Source organism: Bubalus kerabau, chromosome 19 (genome assembly GCF_029407905.1).
Source record: "Bubalus kerabau isolate K-KA32 ecotype Philippines breed swamp buffalo chromosome 19, PCC_UOA_SB_1v2, whole genome shotgun sequence".
NCBI classification, from domain to species: domain Eukaryota; kingdom Metazoa; phylum Chordata; class Mammalia; order Artiodactyla; family Bovidae; genus Bubalus; species Bubalus kerabau.
In genome coordinates, this window is record NC_073642.1 from 47,615,189 (window position 1) to 47,636,898 (window position 21,710).

The following is a 21,710-nucleotide window of genomic DNA, read 5'->3' on the forward strand; positions in this document are numbered from 1 at the left end:
GAAGACCTTGCCACAACAAAGACCCAGCACAGCCATAAATAAACAAGTAAAATACCAACAACTATTATTTTTCAAAAAAAGAATGGTAGATGGTGGTGCCATGATTTGGAGATGAATCCAGGTAGAGACATATTGAGTGAGGGGTCTGCTAGGCACCCAAACAGGATGATACACATTTGGGAGGCATGTAAATGCAGATAGAAGCCATGGGAGGGAATATGACCATCCAGAATGAGTCTGAAAGTGAGAAGAGTGGCCTGGGACAAAACCCCAACAATACCAATACCCTGATGTGATTCTTCTCCTTTAAGTCAGTTGCCTATTCATTCCTATATACTGTAGTGAACCATATTACTCTGTACTTGTGAGTGTTTTAAATAAAAACCCTCACTCACTCTCAGCACTCCACAGCTCTCTCAACAGGTTGAGATTCTTTCTCCCCAAAACCCCCCTTTTAGGACACACTGACATATGAAAAGTATTATCTTAAATTCATTTTTTGTTTCATTCAGAACACAATTTCAGATTGAAAAAAGTAAATCCCCAAAAGAAGAATGGAACTGGAGGAATCAACCTGCCTGACTTCAGGCTCTACTATAAAGCCACAGTCATCAAGACAGTATGGTACTGGCACAAAGACAGAAATATAGATCAATGGAACAAAACAGAAAGCCCAGAGATAAATCCATGCACCTATGGACACCTTATCTTTGACAAAGGAGGAAAGAATATACAATGGAGAAAAGATAATCTCTTTAACAAGTGGTGCTAGGGAAACTGGTCAACCACTTATAAAAGAATGAAACTAGAACACTTTCTAACATCATACACAAAAATAAACTTAAAATGGATTAAAGATCTAAACATAAGACCAGAAACTATAAAACTCCTAGAGGAGAACATAGGCAAAACATTCTCCAACATAAATCACAGCAGGATCCTCTATGACCCACCTCCCAGAATATTGGAAATAAAAGCAAAAATAAACAAATGGGACCTAATTAAAATTAAAAGCTTCTGCACAACAAAGGAAACTATAAGCAAGGTGAAAAGACAGCTTTCAGAATGGGAGAAAATAATAGTAAATGAAGCAACTGACAAACAACTAATCTCAAAAATACACAAGCAACTCCTGCAGCTCAATTCCAGAAAAATAAACGACCCAATCAAAAAATGGGCCAAAGAACTAAACAGACATTTCTCCAAAGAAGACATACAGATGTCTAACAAACACATGAAAAGATGCTCATCACTCATTATCAGAGAAATGCAAATCAAAACCACAATGAGTTACCATTTCCCGCCAGTCAGAATGGCTGCGATCCAAAAGTCTACAAGCAATAAATGCTGGAGAGGGTGTGGAGAAAAGGGAATCCTCTTGCACTGTTGGTGGGAATGCAAACTAGTACAGCCACTATGGAGAACAGTGTGGAGATTCCTTAAAAAACTGAAAATAGAACTGCCATATGACCCAGCAATCCCACTGCTGGGCATACACACTGAGGAAACCAGAATTGAAAGAGACACGTGTACCCCAATGTTCATCGCAGCACTGTTTATAATAGCCAGGACATGGAAGCAACCTAGATGTCCATCAGCAGATGAATGGCTAAGAAAGCTGTGGTACATATACACAATGGAGTATTACTCAGCCACTAAAAAGAATACATTTGAATCAGTTCTAATGAGGTGGATGAAACTGGAGCCTATTACACAGAGTGAAGTAAGCCAGAAAGAAAAACACCAATACAGTATACTAATGCATATATTGGAGAAGGCAATGGCAACCCACTCCAGTACTCTTGCCTGGAAAATCCCATGGACAGAGGAGCCTGGTGGGCTGCAGGCCATGGGGTTGCTAAGAGTCGGACACGACTGAGCGACTTCACTCTCACTTTTCACTTTCCTGCATTGGAGAAGGAAATGGCAACCCACTCCAGTGTTCTTGCCTGGAGAATTCCAGGGATGGGGGAGCCTCGTGGGCTGATGTCTATGGGGTCACACAGAGTTGGACACGACTGAAGTGACTTAGCAGCAGCAGCAGCAACACATATATATGAAATTTAGAAAGATGGTAACGATAACCCTGTATGCGAGACAGCAAAAGAGACACAGATGTATAGAACAGTCTTTTGGACTCTGTGGGAGAGGGCAAGGGTGGGACGATTTGGGAGAATGGCATTGAAACATGTATGTTATCATATGTGAAACGAATCACCAGTCCAGGTTCGACACGTGATACAGGGTGCTCAGGGCCTGTGCACTGGGATGGCCCAGAGGGATGGGATGGGGAGGAATGTAGGAGGGGGGTTCAGGATGGGGAACACATGTACACCCATGGCGGATTCAAGTTGATGTATGGCAAAACCCAAAGTAATTAGCCTGCAATTAAATTTTAAAAATTGATATTTAAAAAAAAGTAAATCCCCAAAAAAGAAAAAAAAAGTGAATGCTAACGTGAAAAGAAAATAAACTACTAGTAAAAGAAAAAAAATTACTGGTAAAAAAAGACTATATTCTTCGTAGTTAAGCCATATTTTAAAAGAAGCTAGTAATATATTCATCAAAAATAAAATACACAAAAAACTAGTGAAATATGAATAAAATCTGGAATTTAGTTAATAGTGATGCACTAGTGTTGATTTCTTAGTTGTGCTCTGGTAAGGTAATAACTTTAGGGATATATGTAGTATCTTTGAAGTTTTCTGTAAACCTAAAATTATTCTAAAATTAAAATTTTATTTAAAAAATAAAATCCACAAGTGTTTCCCTCTCCTGTACATTTATTATTAAGCAAATGTAAAGTGCCCTTCCCATATCTGGCGAGCCATCAAATAAAGCACAAACAACTAATTGTGGGAATGTACTGATTTTTAAAAGTGGAAGCACACCGAGCGGCAACCCGGGTGTATGCAGTGATGCTCGGCGCATGCAAATGGAGGCGGGGCGACCGCCATAGCAGCCTCGTTCCTGGTGTGTTCACAGTGGACAGGGCTCTGCCTATATGAGCTCTGGGAGCCCACAGGCACTGACATGGTTGCCCACATGCTGAGATGGGACTGAAATCTGAGCCGATGAGCCATCTCCCAGCAGCTGTGCTACTCCCAGATTTACGTGCCTCCCAGGGCTCTGTGACCTCAGTGCCTGCCTGTCGGACATCTGAGCGGATTACTGGTGCTCCTGTGGACAGGGCAGGTCCAGGTTAGTAGCTGTGGGCTTTGTCACTCTTGGAGGCAGAGCCGGAGTCTGGGCTGTAGTTCCAACAGCGGGTCCAGGTGCTCAGCTATGGCTATCCAGTGCCTGACTTCAGCAGATCTGTGCCAGCGAATCCACGCTGGTGGCATTGCAAGCACAGCACCTGTGGGACATCCAGGCTGATCGCCTGCATTCCCACAATTGAGGAGGGGCGGGGGGCAGTGCCAACAACAGTGTGTTTCTGAGCCTACACAAGAGGTGGCAGGCAACCTCACACAGCTCCTGTGGAGGAATACTCAGCAGCTCCTCTCCCAGCGAGAGAATTCCAATCCTGCCTACCTCACACCACAACTTATAAACAGATCTGGGGGCTTTTACTCTAACAACCAGAGAGCAGACCCTGCCCCCAACAGGACTGTGACAACCACAGAGGGAAGAGGAGGCCCCGCTGGACATTTAGTGTAGGCTCTGGTCACCACCACACCAGTCACAGCCCCCATCAATGGGACAATGGCTAGCACACACGGAGGAAAGACACGACAGGAATCCATACTAAAAACTGCCCTCACACCAAAAATACTAGATTCAGGCAGGCTACATACGGATGCTCCCACATAAAAACAGCCCTTCAGGACTACAGTCCTGTTTCTCCTAAACGTATACTTAGTATAAGTCTTGGGACTATTATGAGTCATTCTTATTTCAAGAACCCAACTGACATTATAAATAAATCATGACAGATCCCATGTTGGGCTATTTCATCTAGCAACCTCTTATTAAGCATTTAGTATGTATAGCGGTTTTGAGCATTATGTTGAACAGTTTAGACTTCACGGCTATGAGAAAAGAAGGCATCAGAGTGTTGGGAGATGAGGCATCGTGTGGCAGTGATAGGCTCTCAATCATGTTCTCAGAGAGAGAGCACTGGGAGCAGAATTAGGGCAGAGAGACTGCCTCGTGAGCCTCCTGACTGGAGGTTTTTACATTAACTTGGATAAGAAAAGATTGATACCTGAAACTGAGAAAGGGGTATGGCAGAGGGGATGGGGAGAAAGAAATTAATCAGAAAGATACTTAGAAGTTGATTTGGAAATTGAGAAATAATTCTGAGGTTATTATATGGGAGGATTGTGTAGATGTTTTTGATCCCAGGAAGTATCTCTAGAGATATTAATTATTTTTGGTACTCCCCTAGGGGTAGCATGGAAGTGCTAAGCACTCATTAGTGACTTATTTTGGAATTATAGTTATTTCTTCACTAAACAGCCTGTTAAGAAGTTAATGATCTGTAAAACTCTTAACTGAACCAGGAAGAGTTCTTTAAATTAATTCTTTAAACCAAAGATCCTTTCATTGTATTTTCTATATTCTGATTTGCTTCTCTAAATGAATTGTACCTATCTGTCAGGGTGTATTTTCTATTCCCTGTACTGTGAAGAAATTTCATTAGTCTTTAATATGATCCAGTGGAACTGAACTCAACCTGTTAGTTTTCTAAGTATCAACGTATCAGATATTTTTTAAGCTGTAGTGTAAATAAATCAGCACAACATATCAGATATTTTTAAAGCTCTAGTAAAACTAAATCAGCAGCTGTCAAGAAGATTCCTAAGATGATATTTCTTCTATACTCCTATTATTGCCACTACTACTACTACTAATGCTATTATTACTCCTTTTATAACTACTACTCTCATCACCATCACTACTAAAACTGGCTTACTTTAAGTGCTTCTATGTACCAGGAACTGCTGTATGAATTTTACATGTATTACTTCATTAACTCATTGCTAATACAACAGTACTCTGAAGACAGTAGGGCTATTTTCCCTATTTTATTAATGAGAAAACTGAGGCACAGGGAGGAGAAATACCTTGCCCAAAGTCACACAGCTAGTAAGGGGCAACCCAGTTGGAGACTGTTACTTTGATGGTCACCAATAACCACATCTCGAGGGATTCCTGCCCTGGTGGAATGCCCTCTAGCACTGACGCCAAGCTTGGTCACGTGACTTGCTTTGAACAATGAGGCATTACCATGTGTTATGCAACCGGGGTCTGATAAACCGCCTGCACATTGGTGCGGTGTTTGCTCAGCTGGTATACTTCTTTTTGGGACTGCCTTGTGCCGAAAAGCCCAGCCACTTGGCAGAGGATAGAGCCTCTCCAGTCCCAGCCAACAGCCTAAACCAACTGCCGGCAGTGTGAGGAAGTCATCCCAGCCACTGCAGCCCCAATCTCCACCTGACTGTAACTGCACGAAATACTCAATCAAGACCAGCAGCACCGCCCATGTGGGTTCACACAACCCACTGAATGGTGAGAGATGATAACAATGGTTGTTTTAAGCTACTAAATCTTAGGGTGACTTTTTATACAGTAATAGAAAGACAAAGCAAAATCCAATCAAGTTTGGCTCCAAATCTGTGCTCTTAACCACTTTGCTATCCTGAGCTGAAGTTCCTAAATAATCATTTAAAATATATGAATATATATTTAAAGACATAAATGTACATAATATATATTATATATGTAAAAAACTTGAGTATTTACTGTATGCTTATCATAACTACTTATTTAAAATCCACATTTATAAAATTTGTTTTCTCTGTGTTTTACTATATTACTTATTATAAATTTCTATCTTAAATCCAAAATGTATCCTGGGAATTAAACCTAACAACCTACCTGTCCATTGTCAAGAACATTCAGTTTTACCAAAAGAACTAATTTGCAGAAAGGATTAGATCTATTTCACTAACTCTTCTAAGAATTTATAACCATAATATTCACTCATATATTCAATCATTCAACAAATAGTTAACATTTATTGCACAAATACTATGTGCTGGTAACCATGCTAAGCAGTCTACATAGATTCGCTCCTCACAACCATGAGGTTGTTCAAGAACTGGGAGGGTACCAGGAACCCTGTCTGAAGTCACAGCCGGTAGGCGGCAGAGCCTGGGTCAAGGCTCAAGTCCATCTAACTTTAGAGTCCAAGCTCTTCTCTCACATTTTGTTGTACTTTACGCGGCCATACAGGCACTGTAAATTCTGACAACTAAGAATCTGACTGAAAGCATCACTGAATAACCAGTTTCATTAAAAATATCTAATTCCCTGCACTCCTAATGCAGGGGGCCCAGGTTCAATCCCTGGTTGGGGAAGATCTTCATGCTATACAGTGCAGCTAAAAAAAGAGAAAAGCATTCAAAAGTTCCTATTCTTAGCTTCCATTTAAATTATATAGTCTATAATTTAAGACAAGTCAACAGATTATCTTCAAATTAATATTTGTTTTTACTATTGTTGTTTAATTGCTAAGTCATATCCAACTCTCTGCAACCTCATGGACAGTAGCCCCCTAGGCTCTTCTGTCCATGGGATTTCCCAGGCAAGCATACTGGAGTGGGTGGCCATTTCCTTCTCCATGGAATCTTCCGCATCCAGGGATCAAACCCAAATCTCCTGCATTGGAAGGTGGATTCTTTATCGCTGAGTGTTTGACGCATAAAACTCTTATTCCTGGGTAACAGTTTACTCACATGTTAATTTGCTAAGATTTTAAGACTTTGCCCAGATCAGTCGCTCAGTTGTGTCCGACTCTTTGCGACCCCATGAATCGCAGCATGCCAGGCCTCCCTGTCCATCACCAACTCCCGGAGTTCACTCAGACTCACGTCCATGAGTCAGTGATGCCATCCAGCCATCTCATCCTCTGGCGTCCCCTTCTCCTCTTGCCCCCAATTCCTCCCAGCATCAGAGTCTTTTCCAATGAGTCAACACTTCGCATGAGGTAGCCAAAGTACTGGAGTTTCAGCTTCAGCATTATTCCTTCCAAAGAAACCCCAGGGCTGATCTCCTTCAGAATGGACTGGTTGGATCTCCTTGCAGTCCAAGGGACTCTCAAGAGTCTTCTCCAACACCACAGTTCAAAAGCATCAATTCTTCAGCGCTCAGCCTTCTTCACAGTCCAACTTTCACATCCATACATGACCAAAGGAAAAACCATAGCCTAGATGAACCTTTGTTGGCAAAGTAATGTCTCTGCTTTTGAATATGCTATCTAGGTTGGTCATAACTTTCCTTCCAAGGAGTAAGCGTCTTTTAATTTCATGGCTGCAGTCACCATCTGTAGTGATTTTGGAGCCCAGAAAAATAAAGTCTGACACTGTTTCCACTGTTTCCCCATCTATTTCCCATGAAGTGATGGGACCGGATGCCATGATCTTTGTTTTCTGAATGTTGAGCTTTAAGCCAACTTTTTCACTCTCCACTTTCACGTTCATCAAGAGGCTTTTTAGTTCCTCTTCACTTTCTGCCATAAGGGTGGTGTCATCTGCACATCTGAGGTTATAGATATTTCTCCCGGCAATCTTGATTCCAGCTTGTGTTTCTTCCAGTCCAGCGTTTCTCATGATGTACTCTGCATATAAGTTAAATAAACAGGGTGACAATATACAGCCTTGATGTGCTCCTTTTCCTATTTGGAACGAGTCTGTTGTTCCATGTCTGGTTCTAACTGTTGCTTCCTGACCTGCATACAAATTTCTCAAAAGGAAGATCAGGTGGTCTGGTACTCCCAACTCTTTCAGAATTTTCCACAGTTTATTGTGATCCACACAGTCAAAGGTTTTGGCATAGTCAATAAAGCAGAAATAGATTTTTTCTGGAACTCTCTTGCTTTTTCCATGATCCAGCAGATGTTGGCAGTTTGATCTCTGGTTCCTCTGCCTTTTCTAAAACCAGCTTGAACATCAGGAAGTTCACGGTTCACATATTGCTGAAGCCTAGCTTGGAGAATTTTAAGCATTACTTTACTAGCGTGTGAGATGAGTGCAATTGTGCAGTAGTTTGAGCATTCTTTGGCATTCCCTTTCTTTGGGATTGGAATGAAAACTGACCTTTTCCAGTCCTGTGGCCACTGCTGAGTTTTCCAAATTTGCTGGCATATTGAGTGCAGCACTTTCACAGCATCATCTTTCAGGATTTGGAATAGCTCAACTGGAATTCTATCACCTCCACTAGCTTTGTTCATAGTGATGCTTTCTAAGGCCCACCTGACTTCACATTCCAGGTTGTCTGGCTCTAGGTCAGTGATCACACCATCGTGATTATCTGGGTCGTGAAGATCTTTTTTGTACCATTCTTCTGTGTATTCTTGCCATCTCTTCTTAATATCTTCTGCTTCTGTTAGGTCCATACCATTTCTGTCCTTTATCAAGCCCATCTTTGCATGAAATGTTCCTTTGGTATCTCTGATTTTCTTGAAGAGATCCCTAGTTTTTCCCATTCTGTTGTTTTCCTCTATTTCTTTACATTGATCGCTGAAGAAGGCTTTCTTATCTCTTCTTGCTATTCTTTGGAACTCTGCATTCAGATGTTTATATCTTCCCTTTTCTCCTTTGTTTTTCGCTTGTCTTCTTTTCACAGCTATTTGTAAGGCCTCCCCAGACAGCCATTTTGCTTTTTTGTATTTCTTTTCCATGGGGATGGTCTTGACCCCCGTCTCCTGTATAATGTCACGAACCTCATTCCATAGCTCATCAGGCACTCTATCTATCAGATCTAGTCCCTTAAATCTATTTCTCACTTCCACTGTATAATCATAAGGGATTTGATTTAGGTCATACCTGAATGGTCTAGTGGTTTTCCCTACTTTCTTTGCCCAGCTAACATCAATGCTTAAATTATTAGCTCACCCTCTCCTACTTAGGCAACTAACTAATTTGGATTACCCCAGTCAAGTCAGATGCAATCTTATTTGTCATGTGTAGTTTTATAGTGAATTCTAGTGCTCTATTCACCAATCTACTTGCTAATTCTCTCCCACTCACATTGGACTGTGAGGACTTTGAGAATAAGAAATATATATATATATATATTTAATCTATGTTATCATAGTATCTTTGGTGAAAGAATAAATCCCAGGGTAGAAAGAGGGCTTCCTCCATTTCCCATTCCTCTCCCCAGCAGCCACCCACTGGGGCTGCCCTTCTACTGGCCAGCAGTTGAGGAAATCTGTTCATTTAATTGAGAAATAACAGTTAGTAACATAACTTCAAGTAATAATGAAACAAAGATTTCATTATTTTAAATCACTTTTTTCCTATCCATTTCAAAAGACATTTTAACTTATACAGTTTGAGTTTAATATTCAGAAAATGATATATTAAAAAGAAAAAAAAAAGGAAAATTCCTAACAAAGGCTACTGTGTGAGCCTCTGTATTTAGATAATTAAAATCCAAAACATATCCTGTAAAGGAAAACACCTTAAGGCAAAGGTAGAATAGTAATGTTTGAACTGAATTTTAAAGGACAGTTCAGTTCAGTTCAGTTCAGTGCTCAGTCACGTCGGACTTTTTGTGAACCCGTGGACTGCAGCACACCAGGCCTCCCTGTCTATCACCAACTCCCGGAGTTTACCCTAACTCATGGCCATTGAGTCAGTGATGCCATTCTACCATCTCATCCTCTTTCATCCCCTTCTCCTGCCTTCAATCTTTCCCAGCATCAGAGTCTTTTCCAATGAGTCAGCTCTTCACATCAGGTGGCAAAGTATTGGAGTTTCAGCTTCACCATCAGTCCTTCCAATGCACACTTAGGACTGATCTCCTTTAGGATGGACTGGTTGGATCTCCTTGCAGTCCAAGGGACTCTCAAGAGTCTTCTCCAACACCACAGTTCAAAAGCATCAATTCTTCGGTGCTCAGATTTCTTTATAGTCCAACTCTCACATCGATACATGACTACTGGAAAAACCATAGCCTTGACCAGATGGACCTTTGTTGGCAAAGTAATGTCTCTACTTTTTAATATACTGTCTAGGTTGGTCATAACTTTCCTTCCAAGGAGTTCAGTTCAGTCGCTCAGTCGTGTCTGACTCTTTGCGACCCCATGAATCACAGCACACCAGGCCTCCTTGTCCATCACCAACTCCTGGAGTCTACTCAAACTCATGTCCATCAAGTCAGTGATGCCATCCAGCCATCTCATCCTCTGTCATCCCCTTCTCCTCCTGCTCCCAATCCCTCCCAGCATCAGGGTCTTTTCCAATGAGTCAACTCTTCGCATGAGGTGGCCAAAGTACTGGAGTTTCAGCTTCAGCATCAGTCCTTCCAATGAACATCTGGGACTGATCTCCTTTAGAATGGACTGGTTGGACCTCCTTGCAGTCCAGGGGACTCTCAAAAGTCTTCTCCAACACCACAGTTCAAAAGCATCAATTCTTCAGCGCTCAGCTTTCTTCACAGTCCAACTCGAGTAAGTGTATTTTAATTTCATGGCTGCAGTCACCATCTGCAGTGATTTTGGAGCCCAAAAAGATAAAGTCTGCCAATCTTACCACTGTTTCCCCATCTATTTGTCATGAAGTGATGGGACCAGATGCCATGATCTTAGTTATCTGAATGTTTAGCTTTAAGCCAACTTTTTCACTCTCCTCTTTCACTTTTATCAAGAGGCTTTTTAGTTCCTCTTCACTTTCTGCCATAAGGGTGGTGTCATCTGCATATCTGAGGTTATTGATATTTCTCCTGGCAATCTTCATTCCAGCTTGTGCTTCTTCCAGCCCAGCATTTCTCATGATGTACTCTGCATAGAAGTTAAATAAGCAGGGTGACAATATACAGCCTTGACATACTCCTTTTCCTATTTGGAACCAGTCTGTTGTTCCATGTCCAGTTCTAACTGTTGCTGCCTGACCTGCATACAGATTTCTCAAGAGGCAGGTCATGTGGTCTGCTATTCCCATCTCTTGAAGAATTTCCCACAGTTTATTGTGATTCACACAGTCAAAGGCTTTGGCATAGTCAATAAAGCAGAAGTAGATGTTTTTCTGGAACTCTCGCATTTTTGATGATACAGTGGATGTTGGCAATTTGGTCTCTGGTTTCTCTGCCTTTTCTAAATCCAGCTTGAAGATCTGAAAGTTCATGGTTCATGTATTGTTGAAGCTTGGCTTGGAGAATTTTGAGCATTACTTTGCTAGCATGTGAAATGAGTGCAACTGTGCAGTAGTTTGAGAATTCTTTGGCATTGCCTTTCTTTGGGATTAGAATGAAAACTGACCTTTTCCAGTCTTGTGGCCACTGCTGAGTTTTCCAAAGTTGCTCACATATTGTGTGCAACACTTTCACAGCATCATCTTTTAGGACTTGAAATAGCTCAACTGGAATTCCATCACCTCCACTAGCTTTGTTCATAGTGATGCTTCCTAAGGCCCACTTGACTTCAAATTCCAGGATGTCTGGCTCTAGGTGAGTGATCACACCATCGTGGTTATCTGGGTCATGAAGATCTTTTTTGTATGATTCTTCTGTGTATTCTTGCCACTTCCTCTTAATATCTTTTGCTTCTGTTAGATCCATACCATTTCTGTCCTTTATTGAGCCTCTCTTTGCATGAAATGTTCCCTTGATATCTCTAATTCTCTTGAAGAGATCTCTAGTCTTTCCCATTCTATTGCTTTCCTCTATTTCTTTGCACTGATCACTGACAAAGGCTTTCTTATCTCTCCTTGCTATTCTTTGGAACTCTGCATTCAAATGGGTATATCTTTCCTTTTCTCCTTTGCTTTTTGCCTCTCTTCTTTTCACAGCTATTTGTAAGGCCTCCTCAGACAGCCATTTTGCTTTTTTGCATTTCTTTTTCTTGGGGATGGTCTTGTTCCCTGTCTCCTGTATAATGTCATGAACCTCTGTCCATAGTTCATCATGCACTCTATCAGATCTAGTCCTTAAATCTATTTCTCACTTCCACTGTATAATCATAAGGGGTTTGATTTAGGTCATACCTGTATGGTCTAGTGGTTTTCCCTACTTTCTTCAATTTAAGTCTGAACTTGGCAATAAGGAGTTCATTATCTGAGCCACAGTCAGCTGCCCGTCTTGTTTTTGCTGACTGAATAGAGCTTCTCCATCTTTGGCTGGGAAGAATATAATCAATGTGACTCCAGTATTGACCATCTGGTGATGTCCATGTGTAGCATCTTCTCTTGTGTTGTTGGAAGAGGGTGTTTGCTATGACCAGTGCATTCTCTTCACCAAACTCTGTTAGCCTTTGCCCTGCCTGATTTTGTACTCCAAGGCCAAATTTGCCTGTCACTCTAGATATCTCTTGACTTCCTACTTTTGCATTCCAGTCTCCTATGATGAAAAGGACATCTTTTTGGGGTGTTAGTTCTAGAAGGTCTTTTAGGTCTTCATAGAACCATTCAACTTCAGCTTCTTCAGCATTACTGAAGGGGCATAGACTTGGATTACTGTGATATTGAATGGTTCGCCTTGGAAATGAACAGAGATCATTCTGTTGCTTTTGAGATTGCATCCAAGTTCTGCATTTTGGACTCTTTTGTTGACCATGATGGCTACTCCATTTCTTCTAAGGGATTCTTTCCCACAGTAGTAGATATAATGGTCATCTGAGTTAAGTTAACCCATTCCAGTCCATTTTAGTCACTGATTCCTGAAATGTCAATGTTCACTCTTGCCATCTCCTGTTTGACCACTTCCAATTTGCCATTATTCATGGACCTAACATTTCGGGTTCCTGTGCAATATTGCTCTTTACAGCATCAGACCTTGTTTCTATCACCAGTCACATCCACAACTGGGTGTTGTTTTTGCTTTGGCTCCGTCTCTTCATTCTTTCTGGAGTTATTTCTCCACTGATCTCCAGTAACATATTGGGCACCTACCCACCCAGGGAGTTCATCTTTCAGTGTCCTATCTTTTTGCCTTTTCATACTGTTCAAAGGACAAGAATGTTTAGAGGACAAGATTGAGTTAATTGTATGAGTCGATGTTTACAATCCCTTCCACCATAGAAGAACCAAGGTTTGAAAGTATAAGAGAAGAGATTTCTTTTGTTGTTGTTCAGTTGCTAAGTTGTGTCTGACTCTTTGCAACCCCATGGACTGCAGCATGCCAGGCTTCCTTGTCCTTCACTATCTTCTGGAGTTTGCTCAAATTCATGTCCATTGAGACAGTGATGCCATCCAACCATCTCATCCTCTGTTGCCCTCTTTGTCCTTTCTCTGCTGCTGCTAAGTCGCTTCAGTCGTGTCCAACTCTGTGTGACCCCACAGATGGCAGCCCACCAGGCTCCGCCATCCCTGGGATTCTCCAGGCAAGAACACTGGAATGGGTTACCATTTCCTTCTCCAATGCATGGAAGTGAAAAGTGAAAGTGAAGTCGCTCAGTCGTGTCCGACTCTTCACGACCCCATGGACTGCAGCCTACCAGGCTCCTCTATCCACGGGATTTTCCAGGCAAGAGTACTGGAGTGGGGTGCCATTGCCTTGTCCTTTCTCTAGTCTACAATAAATTGTATGTTGTCCAAAGAACCTTTTATGGATCATTTAATTGTCATCAGAGTAAATTAATCACAGCAAATGTTAAACATTAATTATCTTATATACCAAGTTAAATGTTTAAACATGAATGAAAAGTGGCACATGAGTATGTCTTTGATAGACATGGGAATTCGGAATCAGATAAATCATAATATTCTGCATTATCACAGCAAAGCAAAGTTTGAGGAGTCTTCTAAGAAGGATCAAAAGACTCCAAGAAATATTAGGCTTTTACAACATGTGATTATTGCTAAGTCATGTAATAACAAGTCATAATATGGTACAGTTGCAATTCTATAAGGATTCCCCTTAACAAGCAACTTCTCCAAGGCAGATCTTTGACCTATAAGCTAAATACATTAACATCAGTTGGTGGAAGATGAATAGGAACAAATGAACATAAACTTTCTAAAACTCAGGAAGACTTTAAGGAAATCTTCCAACTTAGAATAAATATATTTAATTTGCTTCCAGATCCCTTATACTTGACTGGTTTTAATCACCATAATGATAATTAATAAATGATTTGTCAGTGCTCTAGGAGACAGTATAGTCTCCATCTGGTATACGCAAGGCTTGTGAAAACATTTTCCAGTACTACCCAGTGACAGAAAACATTGGTAAGGTAAGCTCTTACAGATGAAATGCAGCAGTTGATTACCAATGGAAGCTACAGGAAAGGATGATTAATATAAACAGACTTTTGCCTGTGCTTCACAGCAACATTACATAAAGCAGTGCTATTTCAGGAGACTTTTATATTTTAATTTCCAAGAGTCCATAGGGTAATGGATTTTTTTTTTCTTCATCTTGTTTGATCTTTGATATTTAAGACCAACTTCTGTGTTTTGTTTATTTTTTTTTTGCATTGGAAAAAGAACATAAAGTGAGTGACAACACATAATCAGGGCTAATTGGTATTTTTCAGAGAAAAAAAAAAAGAAAACACCTTTTATGATGAGCCAAATGCAAACATTTTACAAATAGGGTATCTTGCACCAAATAATCATGTCAGTAAAAAAAGTGGTTATGTTGCATGCATGAAAGTATTTGTTAGCTTCAGATTTAATCATAGCAAGTGGTTTTAATTTATATTTCCCTAAAATTTGGCTATTACACAAAGCAAGAACTTTAAAGGACTAAATGATTGTCTTTTCCCTGAAGGAAAGAAACTGAAAGTTGATTTCAGACTGCATGGAGTAATAGAGACAAAGCATTTTAAATAAAAATAAATAAAGGGGGTAGGTAAACCATCCGGTGGCCAGCTTGTTTAATATAAGATGATTTCGTTTCCTTTAAAAAAAATGTACTATTTTTTTCACTCAAAAAATGATCAGGATGATGCAAGCTAACTATTCCTTCTTAAAATACTATCAGATACGTTGGGGTCTTCTTGTTGCACTTTTGCTAAGATCTGTGTTGTCGGAACAGGTGATGACAGCAGTACTATTTTGTGTTATTTTAGCCGTCACCAGCCTTCCTAGTATTTTTCACCACTCCCACTTGCTGGCAGTATATCATGGCACAGTTTCAACAGAATTCTACTATGAGCTGTGAGCTAACTGGGAAATGTCAACATGTAAAGCCATGTCTAGAATTAACCTGTCTTTAGCTGGGGCAAACTCCCACACTCTTTCTTCTCTCTCAGAACTTAATTACAACACAAGTGCAGCAGAAAGGAGTGGAGAGGGTTGGATGAGGAGAGGCTAGCCACTTCTATAACCAAAAGGTAAGATAATCATGCAAAATCCACCATGAACCTTTAACTATGAAACTAGAAAACAATACTGTTTGTCTCGTCAGGGAACAAACTCTTCTAATTAAGAACCACATTGCTATCTGAGTAAGAGTCTTGATCCCTCCAAAGTGAAAGGATCATGCCCTTCAGCTTATTGTGATGCATGCCACATCCTTTCCTCTGTGGAACATCTGACTCTAATTGAACAGCTATTGAGGTTCCTGCTGTGACATCCTAGAGGCATCATCACACTTTCAAGCATCAGCCTTGGCTGTGATCTGCCCCATGTCCCCTTTAATGACAAGAGGTCAACATTCTATCCCCTAGCCAAGTTACACACTATATGATGGCTCCTCTTAGTACTGCCCCATGCCTGTTGACCTTGAAAAATGACCAGCAGCCACAGGACAAATCGGCCAAGCTCCTGAAGGTCATGGCCCCCATGTAACCTAATCAGCATCTCTAAATAATCTGTCAAGTTGAGAGTCATATCCTAGGGGGACTTTGCTGCCCACATATCTGAAACCTTTCTCAGATAAGCAGATCCATAAAGATTTCTGTGGAAAGATCATAGAAACAAGAAATGTTCAAAACTTTTAAACATTTGAGAAAACAAAGAAGTAAAAGGTCATTTTCCGACTTTTAAAAAATCTACTAAAGCGTTTCCTGGATTGTAAACAACAGAAAATTTCACCGAGAAGAGAACAGAGATCTAAAGATCTGGATTGTCTTCAAAACAAATGGTCTCTGACAATGCTAACAGCATCCCAGGAATCATAAAATGACATGGAAAAGATATCAGACGTTATATCTTGAGGAGTTCACTTCTCATTTTGGCTATTTATCCTGTGTCCTCTCAAAAACTAATTTAACACCTCACTGTCAAGGAGAATAAATATAAATATTTCTCATTCTCTCTTGTGCTCATATAGTTCAGAGCTACTCATGCTGTTTTAGCACAAAACAATGTATTTCCAACCTAGTTTTGGTTGAGGTTTCATTTAAATTCACTTTTTAACTATGGATTATGTAAATATGGGGTTCCCAGGTGGCATGAGTGGTAAAGAAATAACCTGCCAATGCAAGAGACAGATGTAACAGATGCAGTTTTGATCCTTGGATCATGAATATCCCCTGGAGGAGGGCATGGTAACCCACTCCAGTATTCTTGCCTGGAGAATCCCATGGACAGAGGAGCCAGGTGGGCTACAGTCCTTAGAATCACACAGAGTGAAGTGACTTAGCATGCATGCACACAATGTGAATATGCTGGTGAGTTGATCAAAACATTGAAAAAGATGCTATTCACTTGCAGGCTATATGATGTACATTGTTGATTTTGTTTAACTAGTATAGGTTTAAAGTTAAATTAGGTTTGATAAAATGGACACAGACCCTGATAGAATTATAGGAATTATTAAAATAATTAGCTTATAACTACTGTCTTTGAACTGTTGATTTCCAGATCTATATTATAATATTTATTGACAGACTGGATCTCTCTAAGGCCCAGACCCAACTTTTAAATTGCCTCCTGAGCAAGCTCCACCTAGATATCTCTGGAGCCCCCAAATCCCCATGTGACCAGAACACATTCTTCAGCTCTCTTCCCAGTCCACCATCAATCTGCTCTTCCTTTGACTTTCCCATGTATTCTACATGCAGTAATTCAAATCAGAAACTGAACTTCATACTAGATACCTTTACCTCTCATTTCCAAGCAGGCTTTAAGTCCTAGGATTTCTTTGACTTCTCTCAAATCTCTTCCTTTCTCTCCATTTCTACTGTCTTTACCAAATGCCAGGCCTTCATTATTTCTTGACTGGACTTTAACAACATCCTCTACTATGGCTCTTTCTGCTTCAAGTTTCTCTTTACTCCTCAGGCATTTCTAATGTTACTATTCTATGACCTCAGGGGTTACCCACCACTCACAGGATGAAGACTCATCCAAATGCTATTTCTTTGTCTGGGACTTGGCCTATAATCTTCAACTCTCTCTCCTCAGCGGGCTTTCTGGTTTTGGCTCTAGAAAGTAACTGCAGGTCCTGTTTGACCCTGGTCCTCTGAACATCAAGGGTTCAAATGCCCTGAGTTATTTGTCTGCCTTCTGAATGCCACTGAGGCACCTCCAAAGACAGTGAATCCCATTCCCACAGTTCCTTGTTTATGCCTTGCTTCTTATAATAATTTTGTACATATCTATTCCTTTCCCCACCAAATTGTGAACTCCTCAGAAAACAGAATCCATGTACTGCCCATATTTCTGTCTTAGCATCTATCACAATATATGGTGCATAGGAGGAAACTTAATAATGTTGAGTAGATAAATAAATGCTTGTACTGAAAAATGCTTAAATTATTGGATTCAAAGCTATATAAATAAGGCAGAAAATATAGAGGCAAACTGATGGCATTTGATAGTTCCCAATCAAACATTAGTGAAATATTATTTGTAAGGAAGAAAATAAAGTTTCCTTAATTAAGAAACATAATGCTAATTACATAAAAATCCAGGAGGTACTTTACATTTGTATTGTAACATTAGTAGAAAAGAGTAAAAACATTTACAGATAAAGGTGAAGTTTTAGGAAATCTGAATTTCATTTTCAGTCAACTACAACCTAAGGGCAAATTAAAAGTTCTCAACTGAAAAACTAAAAATTGGCATCATAATCCTATTACTTTTTTTTTAATCATTTCATGATTAGGTGTTATCATCAAAGTCTGTGGCTTAGCATCACTTTTTGTGTATGAATACCTAAAGCGATCAAGGCATTAGGCCTCAGGAAAGGGACAAAGACTTCTTAAGTGACTGTGATGCAGAAGTACATTCCCTAAAAAGGAATATAAAATGGAAAGCCCCATAAGTTCCTTAGCTCAGGCCAGCTTTATTATTGCATAAGACTTACTACAAAGATTGAGCTGAAAAAGTTGCAGAAAATCTTAACATCAGTATAGCAGATGTTAGACAATACTTTGAGCTCCAGATGTCCACAAACAGCCCTGTTACACTGAGTCAGACCCATGGGTCACCCATCCCAGAATCACATGTCTTTACAGAGATCAAGGGACAATTGTGGGATGCCATGATTTTCCTCCAAAATGCCACACTCAACAAGATAAGCAAGTATTTCTCAAATATCCCCAGTTTCCTAAATAACTTATTGAAAAGCTGTCATCCTCAAGCTGATTTAAATCCTTCCTGAAAAACAAAATTTACCACAGACTCCTGATTTGGACCTAGGGAATTGGCTGGACTTGAATCAGAATTGTTTTCAGAACTGCAGGATGAGAAAGTCCAACACAGAGGGCTTTAAAGGGATTTCATCAAGGGCATGGAAATACTGTCCACAATACTGTGTAAATCTAGAGCCATTTTTAGAAATTATCTTCAATTTAATATAAATTTCATACTTTCTCATTATAAATGATCAGAAACCAATACAACATTGAATGTAGAAAAAAATGCAGAAGCTATAACTTTGTCACACATCTTTATTACCTTTAAAAATAACTAATTAAAAACAGTAACACACACACAAAAATCAAATGGGGGTAAAAAAGAGAGAAGCTGTAAAAGGAAAAGCCCACAAGATCCTTTTAAGTGTAAAACACATAAATTTTTCTTTTTCTCTTTTTTTAACAGCCCTCTTCTGTGGGAGGGGATGAGGGGGGAGGTTTCATGTGATCAGTCAGAACGTCTAGATAGTAACTAAAGCAGAGAGAAAAAGACAGTAAAAAGAGTTAGTGCCCAACCATGGAAACCAAAACAGAGCTCATGTTCTTCCCATCGCTCCTAGAAATATTCACCCTCAAAAGATAAGATAAATTTATTCTTATAACCTTAGATGCTATAGTTCTCTCTAAATCTTTTGAAACCAAAATTCTTTACCAAATCCACTTTGGCATCAGATGAAATACTTTAAACTGCTTCACAATGAGATTTAAACCTAATTCCATGCTAGGAATTAGGAAACTGCTTATTAGGTTATATCTTCATTAGGTTTGTTTATCCATGTTTGAATATGATTTGTTTATGGAGTCATCTTTTTAGGTTAAAAACTCCTAATCCATCTTTAGAAGCACTGAATTATTTCTGAGTACAATTTAATCTTTGTATGAATGCTTGTTGAAAGGTATAGCAAATTGACATTGGGACAACATATTACCCCAAAGTTAGAACTTCATAATGGCACTTTCTATGTCCAAAGCAATTTTTCTACCTCCTGAAATAAAGATGTTTCTCCTTGACATTTGTTTCACAGAATGGGAGAAATATATGTATGTGTACATATATACACATACATACATACATCAATACATACATATATATTAATACATATATACACACATGTGTGTGTGTGTATATATATGTGTGTGTGTATATATATATATATATATATATATATATATATATATATATATATATATATACTTCAGCCCAAAGACTTGAAATATCATAGGGCCAAATTTTTTGTAGTAATTCAGGAGAACAGATAGTAGGAATTTTGATTGAATCAGAGATATACACTCACTTGATTTGCAATCAAAATGTTTCCCTAATAAAGACCACAGACCATATTATTATATCACATATTTAAACACAAAGACAAATAATGGTGATGAATGAAAGTAAAGATCTTGCCAAATGAATTTCATTCTCTGTAAATGAAATTACACCACCATGAAAAGTTCTTATTCTGTATAGATGTCCTGAAGATATTTTGTTTTGTCAGTTCTCTAACCCCTTCTTTTCTGATTACTAATTTTAACCCTGGAAATCAGTCAAATAAATAGAAACAAATACATAAAATGCAGTTGAAGAAGCGAGTTTAGAAGTTTTTGTGTATTTGACAAGTAAACCAGATAACCTTTCTTCTAGATACTGTGTTAATTTTAAGAAATTTTTTTCTAGTTACATTTATGGCAGTAAAAAAGTGTTCTTTAACAATATATCTATCCTCTTACAGAGATACATGTGGGAAAAATCTATTGGTTCAGGTAAACTAATTCTTGGTATCAATTATAGCTTTATTTTCAAAGAAAATTTAGAATTATAAAACAGGCTCCCTGTAAAATTTTATGTTCACATATGTTATAGAAATGTGATATAATATCTTAATATTGTAATTTAAGTCAGTTTAACTATGTTTATATTTACATAAGTTTAAAATCATGGCAGGTTAAATATTCTTTATATTCAGGAAAGCTACCCTAATAGAATCTCTAAACAAACTAATGTAAATATTATTTGAGAGGCTCCACATGCTGAGAAGGCATCATATATCTTAAAAAGATTTGGGCCATTCTCAAGGAGTGACTTCATCACACCTCCTTTAAGCGTCCCTGGAAGAAGTGCTCCAAGAGAGAGAAAAGACCAACATGTTTTATGTAGTAATGCTATACCAAATGAAAAATTTAGTATTTCACCTCCATTTTTCAGTCTGGGTTTCAATTATAGTAGTTAAAAGTTACAAAAGTAGAAAAAGAGAAGCACTAGCAATTTCATAGCTCTAATGTGAAATATTATGGCACCTAGCAACCCAAAAGGAATTCTAAAATTAACCAAAGTTATTTGCTCATTTTTGTTCAATAAATATGGTTACATACTACCTATGTATTAGGAAAACAAATTACATTGATAATTACTGACTCATGATTTACGGTCAGTCATACAGGAAAGTAGATCTGTTCGCTTTCAACTGTTCCACAAAACAGCTTATAGACTTTTAGGTCTAATGAGTTCTCCTTTAAGGTTGCTTAGATAGTAACATACAAGCTAGAAACTGTAGCCCAATGAATTTTGCCCTAGACTAACAGTGAATTGCCCTTGTTCTATGTGAAATTCACCTAGCCATAGTCTGGACCATACTCAAAGGAGACAATAGTGGTACTAACGATTTTTCCATTAAGGAGGGTGATATTTCATTTGTTCATTCAATGAACATACACTGAGCACTGTCTACATGCAAGGCACATACTGGGTTCTAAAGTTACAAAAGTAAATAGAATCCTTTACCCTCAATGAAATGACAATATAGTAGAAAAAATTACAGTTTGTTTATGGAAATTGACACGCTAATTCTTGTCCCGAAGATGCAAAATTTACATGAAAATGCAAAAGCTTAGAATAGCTAATCTACTGTGATAAGACACAAAGTCAGAGGACTTATACCACCACATATAAAGATGTATGATAAAGCTATAGTAAGATAATGTGACACTTGCGAAAGAGTAAACAAATAGACCAATGGAACAGAATTTTAAAATCCACAAGGACATCTATGCATAAAGGATCACAGGATTTATAATTAATGTACCAGTGAAGAACTGTAAGGAAAAGAAGGTCTTTTTCATAAATGGTACTGGGACAATTGGATATCCATACAGGAAAAAAAAGGAATCTTGATTCTTA

At 39.0% G+C, this 21,710-nt stretch overlaps 1 protein-coding gene and 1 long non-coding RNA gene across 3 annotated transcripts in view; one reads left to right on the plus strand and one right to left on the minus strand.

Annotated features, from left to right (window-relative positions):
* Positions 1 to 21,710, minus strand: part of SLC25A21 (solute carrier family 25 member 21) — a 521,296-nt gene that overhangs the window by 241,412 nt on the left and 258,174 nt on the right. The gene's annotated exons all lie outside the window — the stretch shown is intronic.
* The window catches only part of LOC129634149 (uncharacterized), a 43,471-nt gene continuing 27,058 nt past the window's right edge, over positions 5,298 to 21,710 (plus strand). Inside the window, exon 1 of the long non-coding RNA XR_008705447.1 lies at positions 5,298 to 5,514. This is a non-coding gene — a long non-coding RNA (uncharacterized LOC129634149). The remainder of the gene's footprint in view (positions 5,515 to 21,710) is intronic.